Raw genomic sequence first — 9,565 nt, 5'->3', positions numbered from 1 at the left:
GAAAAAAAATTAAAAAATTTTACACTTTTTAGGACAAAAATATTATATTTAATTACCAATTGCTTAATGGTGCAATGCAATCATCTGACCCATAGGTGGCAGCCATCTCAAGGCAGAGGACGAGAAAACTCTAGCCGCCACGCATATAAAGGATTTATAGTGAAAAACTTTGTTTTTACTGGTTATACTTATTACAATTTAAAATCACTTGCTGTTTCCTTTTATAACGTTAATTTCACCAAACGTTAAATCACCTGCTGCACTCAAAAGCCTTAACTTTTAAAGATGAATCCTTCAACATTTCAAGCTATTATTTATTGAGTATTAGAGATTATTTCTAGTTATAATTTCTGTCAATCACAAATCTTCCCACTCTGACCGAGTCCTCGATAGTAAAGCCGTTAGGTTCCCCAAATGTAACGCGGGAGACCAGGGTTCAATTCCCCGTCGCGGAGAAAAACTCTTTTTAAAAAAATGGCCACTGGCTCTTATTGTTATTACAATTTAAAAGGACTTGCTCTTGACTTCAATCACGTGATTTTCACCAATTGTGAAGTAACCGGCTGCTCTAACCAGCTTGAACTTTTGAAGATAAACCCCTCTTCATTTCAATCGGTAATATGCCGAGTATATGGGTTCATTTCTACTTTTTATAATATCAGTCAATCTAGAATCAGTCGAATTCCGAGCGAGTCCTCGATAGTATAGTGGTTGGTATCCCCGCCTGTCACGCGGGAGACCTGGGTTCAATTCCCCGTCGGGGAGAGCTACACTTTTTAAAATGTTTTGGCCACTGGCTCTCATTGTTATTACAATTTTAAATCACTTGCTGTTCCCTTTTATAACGTTAATTTCACCAAACGTTAAGTCACCTGCTGCACTCAAAAGCCTGAACTTTTAAAGATGACTCCTTCTTCATTTCAAACGATTATTTATTAAGTCCTAGTTACAATTTTTGTCAATCACAAATCTGCCCCACTCTGACCGAGTCCTCGATAGTAAAGTCGTTAGGTTCCTCACATGTAACGCGGGAGACCAGGGTTCAATTCCCCGTCGGGAAGAACTACTCTTTTAAAAAAGAAAATGGCCACTGGCTCTCATTGTTATTACAATTTAAAATTACTTGCTGTTCCCTTTTATCACGTTAATTTCACCAAACGTTGAGTCACCTGCTGCACTCAAAAGCCCGAACTTTTAAAGACGAATTCTTCTTCATTTCAAGCTATTATTTACTGAGAATATGAGTTTTTTTTGTTATAATTGCTGTCAATCACGAATTAGCCACACTCTGACCGAGTCCTCGATAGTAAAGTCGTTAGGTTTCCACATGTAACGCGGGAGACCAGGGTTCAATTCCCCGTCGGGGAGAGCAACTCTTTTTAAAAAAAATGGCCAATGGCTCTCATTGTTATTACAATTTAAAAGGACTTGCCCTTGACTTTAATCACGTGATTTTCACCAATTATGAAGTAACCTGCTGCTCTAACCAGCTTGAACTTTTAAAGATAAACCCCTCTTCATTTCAATGGGTAATATGCCGAGTATATGTGTTCATTTCTACTTCTTATAATTTCAATGAATCTACAATCAGCCTCATTCTGAGCGAGTCCTCGATAGTATAGTGGTTAGTATCCCCGCCTGTCACGCGGGAGACTGAGGTTCAATTCCCCGTCGGGGAGAGCAACACTTTTAAAAAAGAAATCGGCCACTGGCTCTCATTGTTATTACAATTTAAAATCACTTGCTGTTTCCTTTTATAACGTTAATTTCACCAAACGTTAAATCACCTGCTGCACTCAAAAGCCTTAACTTTTAAAGATGAATCCTTCAACATTTCAAGCTATTATTTATTGAGTATTAGAGATTATTTCTAGTTATAATTTCTGTCAATCACAAATCTTCACACTCTGACCGAGTCCTCGATAGTAAAGTCGTTAGGTTCCCCACATGTAACGCGGGAGACCGGAGTTCAATTCCCCGTCGGGGAGAGCAACTCTTTTTTAAAAGAAAATGGCCACTGGCTATCATTGTTATTAAATCCTTTATATTAAGTTCGCTTGCTTGCTTGCTTGCGTGCTTGCTTGCTTGCTTACGACCGTGCAAATCTTTCGGTAGTTTTTTAACCCACTTCCCGTGATCCAATCGAGCTGACATTTTCCACACAGACTCGTTGTGCGAGACAATTAATGTTCGTGAAAAAAAATTCCCAAAATTGTACATTTTTTAGGCAAAATTTTTTTATTTTACATATATTCAAATAGAACTCATTCATGGCTTTGGCTGAACGTCACAGTGTAAGAGCCCAGAGCGTAACCCCTCCACAGGCCGTGGCGGAGTAGCGCAGTTGGTAGCGCCCTCGCTTCTCATGCCAAAGGTCGCGGGATCGATCCCCGCGTCCTCCACAGGCGAATATATTTTTAAATCCTTTATATTAAGTTCGCTTGCTTGCTTAGGACCGTGCAAATCTTTCGCTCGTTTTTTAACCCACTTCCCGTGATCCAATCGAGCTGATATTTTCCACACAGACTCGTTGTGTGTGACAATTAATTTTCGTAAAAAAAAATTCCAAAATTTTACACTGTTTAGGGAAAACAAATTAAATATTTAATTACCAATTGCTTAATGGTGGCAGACAATCATCTGACCCATAGGTGGCAGCCATCTCAAGCCAGAGGACGAGAGGACTCTAGCCGCCACGCATATAAAGGATTTATAGTGAAAAACTTAGTTTTTACGGGTTTACTTGTTAAATCCTTTATATTAAGTTCGCTTGCTTGCTTAGGACCGTGCAAATCTTTAGGTCATTTTTTAACCCACTTCCCGTGATCCAATCGAGCTGACATTTTCCACACAGACTCGTTGTGTGTGACAATTAATGTTCGTGAAAAAAAATTCAAAAATTTTACACTTTTTAGGACAAAAATATTATATTTAATTACCAATTGCTTAATGGTGCAATGCAATCATCTGACCCATAGGTGGCAGCCATCTCAAGGCAGAGGACGAGAAAACTCTAGCCGCCACGCATATAAAGGATTTATAGTGAAAAACTTTGTTTTTACTGGTTATACTTATTACAATTTAAAATCATTTGCTGTTTCCTTTTATAACGTTAATTTCACCAAACGTTAAATCACCTGCTGCACTCAAAAGCCTTAACTTTTAAAGATGAATCCTTCAACATTTCAAGCTATTATTTATTGAGTATTAGAGATTATTTCTAGTTATAATTTCTGTCAATCACAAATCTTCCCACTCTGACCGAGTCCTCGATAGTAAAGCCGTTAGGTTCCCCAAATGTAACGCGGGAGACCAGGGTTCAATTCCCCGTCGCGGAGAAAAACTCTTTTTAAAAAAATGGCCACTGGCTCTTATTGTTATTACAATTTAAAAGGACTTGCTCTTGACTTCAATCACGTGATTTTCACCAATTGTGAAGTAACCGGCTGCTCTAACCAGCTTGAACTTTTGAAGATAAACCCCTCTTCATTTCAATCGGTAATATGCCGAGTATATGGGTTCATTTCTACTTTTTATAATATCAGTCAATCTAGAATCAGTCGAATTCCGAGTGAGTCCTCGATAGTATAGTGGTTAGTATCCCCGCCTATCACGCGGGAGACCTGGGTTCAATTCCCCGTCGGGGAGAGCTACACTTTTTAAAATGTTTTGGCCACTGGCTCTCATTGTTATTACAATTTTAAATCACTTGCTGTTCCCTTTTATAACGTTAATTTCACCAAACGTTAAGTCACCTGCTGCACTCAAAAGCCTGAACTTTTAAAGATGACTCCTTCTTCATTTCAAACGATTATTTATTAAGTCCTAGTTACAATTTCTGTCAATCACAAATCTGCCCCACTCTGACCGAGTCCTCGATAGTAAAGTCGTTAGGTTCCCCACATGTAACGCGGGAGACCAGGGTTCAATTCCCCGTCGGGAAGAACTACTCTTTTAAAAAAGAAAATGGCCACTGGCTCTCATTGTTATTACAATTTAAAATTACTTGCTGTTCCCTTTTATCACGTTAATTTCACCAAACGTTGAGTCACCTGCTGCACTCAAAAGCCTGAACTTTTAAAGACGAATTCTTCTTCATTTCAAGCTATTATTTACTGAGAATATGAGTTTTTTTTGTTATAATTGCTGTCAATCACGAATTAGCCACACTCTGACCGAGTCCTCGATAGTAAAGTCGTTAGGTTCCCCACATGTAACGCGGGAGACCAGGGTTCAATTCCCCGTCGGGGAGAGCAACTCTTTTTAAAAAAATGGCCACTGGGTTCATTTCTACTTTTTATAATTTCAGTCAATCTACAATCAGCCTCATTCTGAGCGAGTCCTCGATAGTATTGTGGTTAGTATCTCTGCTTGTCACGCGGGAGACCGGAGTTCAATTCCCCGTCGGGGAGAGCAACTCTTTTTAAAAAGAAAATGGCCACTGGCTATCATTGTTATTAAATCCTTTATATTAAGTACGCTTGCTTGCTTGCTTGCGTGCTTGCTTGCTTGCTTACGACCGTGCAAATCTTTCGGTAGTTTTTTAACCCACTTCCCGTGATCCAATCGATCTGACATTTTCCACACAGACTCGTTGTGCGAGACAATTAATGTTCGTGAAAAAAAATTCCCAAAATTGTACACTTTTTAGGCAAAATTTTTTTATTTTACATATATTCAATAGAACTCATTCATGGCTTTGGCTGAACGTCACAGTGTAAGAGCCCAGAGCGTAACCCCTCCACAGGCCGTGGCGGAGTAGCGCAGTTGGTAGCGCCCTCGCTTCTCATGCGAAAGGTCGCTGGATCGATCCCCGCGTCCTCCACAGGCGAATATATTTTTAAATCCTTTATATTAAGTTCGCTTGCTTGCTTAGGACCGTGCAAATCTTTCGCTCGTTTTTTAACCCACTTCCCGTGATCCAATCGAGCTGATATTTTCCACACAGACTCGTTGTGTGTGACAATTAATTTTCGTGAAAAAAAATTCCAAAATTTTACACTGTTTAGGGAAAACAAATTAAATATTTAATTACCAATTGCTTAATGGTGGCAGACAATCATCTGACCCATAGGTGGCAGCCATCTCAAGCCAGAGGACGAGAGGACTCTAGCCGCCACGCATATAAAGGATTTATAGTGAAAAACTTAGTTTTTACGGGTTTACTTGTTAAATCCTTTATATTAAGTTCGCTTGCCTGCTTAGGACCGTGCAAATCTTTAGGTCATTTTTTAACCCACTTCCCGTGATCCAATCGAGCTGACATTTTCCACACAGACTCGTTGTGTGTGACAATTAATGTTCGTGAAAAAAAATTAAAAATTTTTACACTTTTTAGGACAAAAATATTATATTTAATTACCAATTGCTTAATGGTGCAATGCAATCATCTGACCCATAGGTGGCAGCCATCTCAAGGCAGAGGACGAGAAAACTCTAGCCGCCACGCATATAAAGGATTTATAGTGAAAAACTTTGTTTTTACTGGTTATACTTATTACAATTTAAAATCACTTGCTGTTTCCTTTTATAACGTTAATTTCACCAAACGTTAAATCACCTGCTGCACTCAAAAGCCTTAACTTTTAAAGATGAATCCTTCAACATTTCAAGCTATTATTTATTGAGTATTAGAGATTATTTCTAGTTATAATTTCTGTCAATCACAAATCTTCCCACTCTGACCGAGTCCTCGATAGTAAAGCCGTTAGGTTCCCCAAATGTAACGCGGGAGACCAGGGTTCAATTCCCCGTCGCGGAGAAAAACTCTTTTTAAAAAAATGGCCACTGGCTCTTATTGTTATTACAATTTAAAAGGACTTGCTCTTGACTTCAATCACGTGATTTTCACCAATTGTGAAGTAACCGGCTGCTCTAACCAGCTTGAACTTTTGAAGATAAACCCCTCTTCATTTCAATCGGTAATATGCCGAGTATATGGGTTCATTTCTACTTTTTATAATATCAGTCAATCTAGAATCAGTCGAATTCCGAGTGAGTCCTCGATAGTATAGTGGTTAGTATCCCCGCCTGTCACGCGGGAGACCTGGGTTCAATTCCCCGTCGGGGAGAGCTACACTTTTTAAAATGTTTTGGCCACTGGCTCTCATTGTTATTACAATTTTAAATCACTTGCTGTTCCCTTTTATAACGTTAATTTCACCAAACGTTAAGTCACCTGCTGCACTCAAAAGCCTGAACTTTTAAAGATGACTCCTTCTTCATTTCAAACGATTATTTATTAAGTCCTAGTTACAATTTCTGTCAATCACAAATCTGCCCCACTCTGACCGAGTCCTCGATAGTAAAGTCGTTAGGTTCCCCACATGTAACGCGGGAGACCAGGGTTCAATTCCCCGTCGGGAAGAACTACTCTTTTAAAAAAGAAAATGGCCACTGGCTCTCATTGTTATTACAATTTAAAATTACTTGCTGTTCCCTTTTATCACGTTAATTTCACCAAACGTTGAGTCACCTGCTGCACTCAAAAGCCTGAACTTTTAAAGACGAATTCTTCTTCATTTCAAGCTATTATTTACTGAGAATATGAGTTTTTTTTGTTATAATTGCTGTCAATCACGAATTAGCCACACTCTGACCGAGTCCTCGATAGTAAAGTCGTTAGGTTCCCCACATGTAACGCGGGAGACCAGGGTTCAATTCCCCGTCGGGGAGAGCAACTCTTTTTAAAAAAATGGCCACTGGCTCTCATTGTTATTACAATTTAAAAGGACTTGCCCTTGACTTTAATCACGTGATTTTCACCAATTATGAAGTAACCTGCTGCTCTAACCAGCTTGAACTTTTAAAGATAAACCCCTCTTCATTTCAATCGGTAATATGCCGAGTATATGGGTTCATTTCTACTTTTTATAATTTCAGTCAATCTACAATCAGCCTCATTCTGAGCGAGTCCTCGATAGTATTGTGGTTAGTATCTCTGCTTGTCACGCGGGAGACCGGAGTTCAATTCCCCGTCGGGGAGAGCAACTCTTTTTAAAAAGAAAATGGCCACTGGCTATCATTGTTATTAAATCCTTTATATTAAGTACGCTTGCTTGCTTGCTTGCGTGCTTGCTTGCTTGCTTACGACCGTGCAAATCTTTCGGTAGTTTTTTAACCCACTTCCCGTGATCCAATCGATCTGACATTTTCCACACAGACTCGTTGTGCGAGACAATTAATGTTCGTGAAAAAAAATTCCCAAAATTGTACACTTTTTAGGCAAAAAAAATTATTTTACATATATTCAAATAGAACTCATTCATGGCTTTGGCTGAACGTCACAGTGTAAGAGCCCAGAGCGTAACCCCTCCACAGGCCGTGGCGGAGTAGCGCAGTTGGTAGCGCCCTCGCTTCCCATGCCAAAGGTCGCGGGATCGATCCCCGCGTCCTCCACAGGCGAATATAATTTTAAATCCTTTATATTAAGTTCGCTTGCTTGCTTAGGATCGTGCAAATCTTTCGCTCGTTTTTTAACCCACTTCCCGTGATCCAATCGAGCTGATATTTTCCACACAGACTCGTTTTGTGTGACAATTAATTTTCGTGAAAAAAAATTCCAAAATTTTACACTGTTTAGGGAAAACAAATTAAATATTTAATTACCAATTGCTTAATGGTGGCAGACAATCATCTGACCCATAGGTGGCAGCCATCTCAAGCCAGAGGACGAGAGGACTCTAGCCGCCACGCATATAAAGGATTTATAGTGAAAAACTTAGTTTTTACGGGTTTACTTGTTAAATCCTTTATATTAAGTTCGCTTGCTTGCTTAGGACCGTGCAAATCTTTAGGTCATTTTTTAACCCACTTCCCGTGATCCAATCGAGCTGACATTTTCCACACAGACTCGTTGTGTGTGACAATTAATGTTCGTGAAAAAAAATTCAAAAATTGTACACTTTTTAGGACAAAAATATTATATTTAATTACCAATTGCTTAATGGTGCTATGCAATCATCTGACCCATAGGTGGCAGCCATCTCAAGGCAGAGGACGAGAAAACTCTAGCCGCCACGCATATAAAGGATTTATAGTGAAAAACTTTGTTTTTACTAGTTATACTTATTACAATTTAAAATGACTTGCTGTTCCCTTTTATCACGTTAATTTCACCAAACGTTGAGTCACCTGCTGCACTCAAAAGCCTGAACTTTTAAAGACGAATTCTTCTTCATTTCAAGCTATTATTTACTGAGAATATGAGTTTTTTTGTTATAATTGCTGTCAATCATGAATTAGCCACACTCTGACCGAGTCGTCGATAGTAAAGTCGTTAGGTTCCCCACATGTAACGCGGGAGACCAGGGTTCAATTCCCCGTCGGGAAGAGCAACTCTTTTTAAAAAAAAATGGCCACTGGCTCTCATTGTTATTACAATTTAAAAGGACTTGCTCTTGACTTTAATCACATGATTTTCACCAATTGTTAAGTAACCGGCTGCTCTAACCAGCTTGAACTTTTGAAGATAAACCCCTCTTCATTTCAATCGGTAATATGCCGAGTATATGGGTTCATTTCTACTTTTTATAATATCAGTCAATCTAGAATCAGTCGAATTCCGAGCGAGTGCTCGATAGTATAGTGGTTAGTATGCCCGCCTGGCTCGCGGGAGACCGGGGTTCAATTCCCCGTCGGGGAGAGCAACACTTTTAAAAAAGAAATTGGCCACTGGCTCTCATTGGTATTACAATTTAAAATCACTTGCTGTTCCCTTTTATAACTTTAATTTCACCAAACGTTAAATCACCTGCTGCACTCAAAAGCCTTAACTTTTAAAGATGAATCCTTCAACATTTCAAGCTATTATTTATTGAGTATTAGAGATTATTTCTTGTTATAATTTCTGTCAATCACAAATCTTCCCACTCTGACCGAGTCCTCGATAGTAAAGCCGTTAGGTTCCCCAAATGTAACGCGGGAGACCAGGGTTCAATTCCCCGTCGCGGAGAAAAACTCTTTTTAAAAAAATGGCCACTGGCTCTTATTGTTATTACAATTTAAAAGGACTTGCTCTTGACTTCAATCACGTGATTTTCACCAATTGTGAAGTAACCGGCTGCTCTAACCAGCTTGAACTTTTGAAGATAAACCCCTCTTCATTTCAATCGGTAATATGCCGAGTATATGGGTTCATTTCTACTTTTTATAATATCAGTCAATCTAGAATCAGTCGAATTCCGAGCGAGTCCTCGATAGTATAGTGGTTAGTATCCCCGCCTGTCACGCGGGAGACCGGGGTTCAATTCTCCGTCGGGGAGAACTCTTTTAAAAAAGAAAATGGCCACTGGCACTCATTGTTATTACAATTTAAAATTACTTGCTGTTCCCTTTTATCACGTTAATTTCACCAAACGTTGAGTCACCTACTGCACTCAAAAGCCTGAACTTTTAAAGATGACTCCTTCTTCATTTCAAACGATTATTTATTAAGTATTAGAGATTATTCCTAGTTACAATTACTGTGAATCACAAATCTGCCCCACTCTGACCGAGTCCTCGATAGTAAAGTCGTTAGGTTCCCCACATGTAACGCGGGAGACCAGGGTTCAATTCCCCGTCG

The 9,565-nt window shown here is 39.3% G+C and overlaps 2 non-coding genes across 2 annotated transcripts; both read left to right on the top strand.

Annotated features, from left to right (window-relative positions):
* The first annotated feature begins 3,576 nt into the window (after window positions 1-3,576).
* TRNAD-AUC (transfer RNA aspartic acid (anticodon AUC)) lies at window positions 3,577-3,648 on the top strand. The gene has a single exon. It is a non-coding gene; the product is annotated as a tRNA-Asp (tRNA).
* Window positions 3,649-8,572: 4,924 nt separating this feature from the next.
* Window positions 8,573-8,644, top strand: TRNAA-GGC (transfer RNA alanine (anticodon GGC)). Its single transcript has one exon. It is a non-coding gene; the product is annotated as a tRNA-Ala (tRNA).
* Window positions 8,645-9,565: the final 921 nt, after the last annotated feature.

The sequence above is a fragment of the Lampetra fluviatilis genome, chromosome 66 (genome assembly GCF_964198595.1).
Source record: "Lampetra fluviatilis chromosome 66, kcLamFluv1.1, whole genome shotgun sequence".
Lineage (NCBI taxonomy): Eukaryota > Metazoa > Chordata > Hyperoartia > Petromyzontiformes > Petromyzontidae > Lampetra > Lampetra fluviatilis.
Note: the sequence above shows the minus strand (reverse complement) of the source record. Positions and strands in the feature narration are given on the sequence as shown.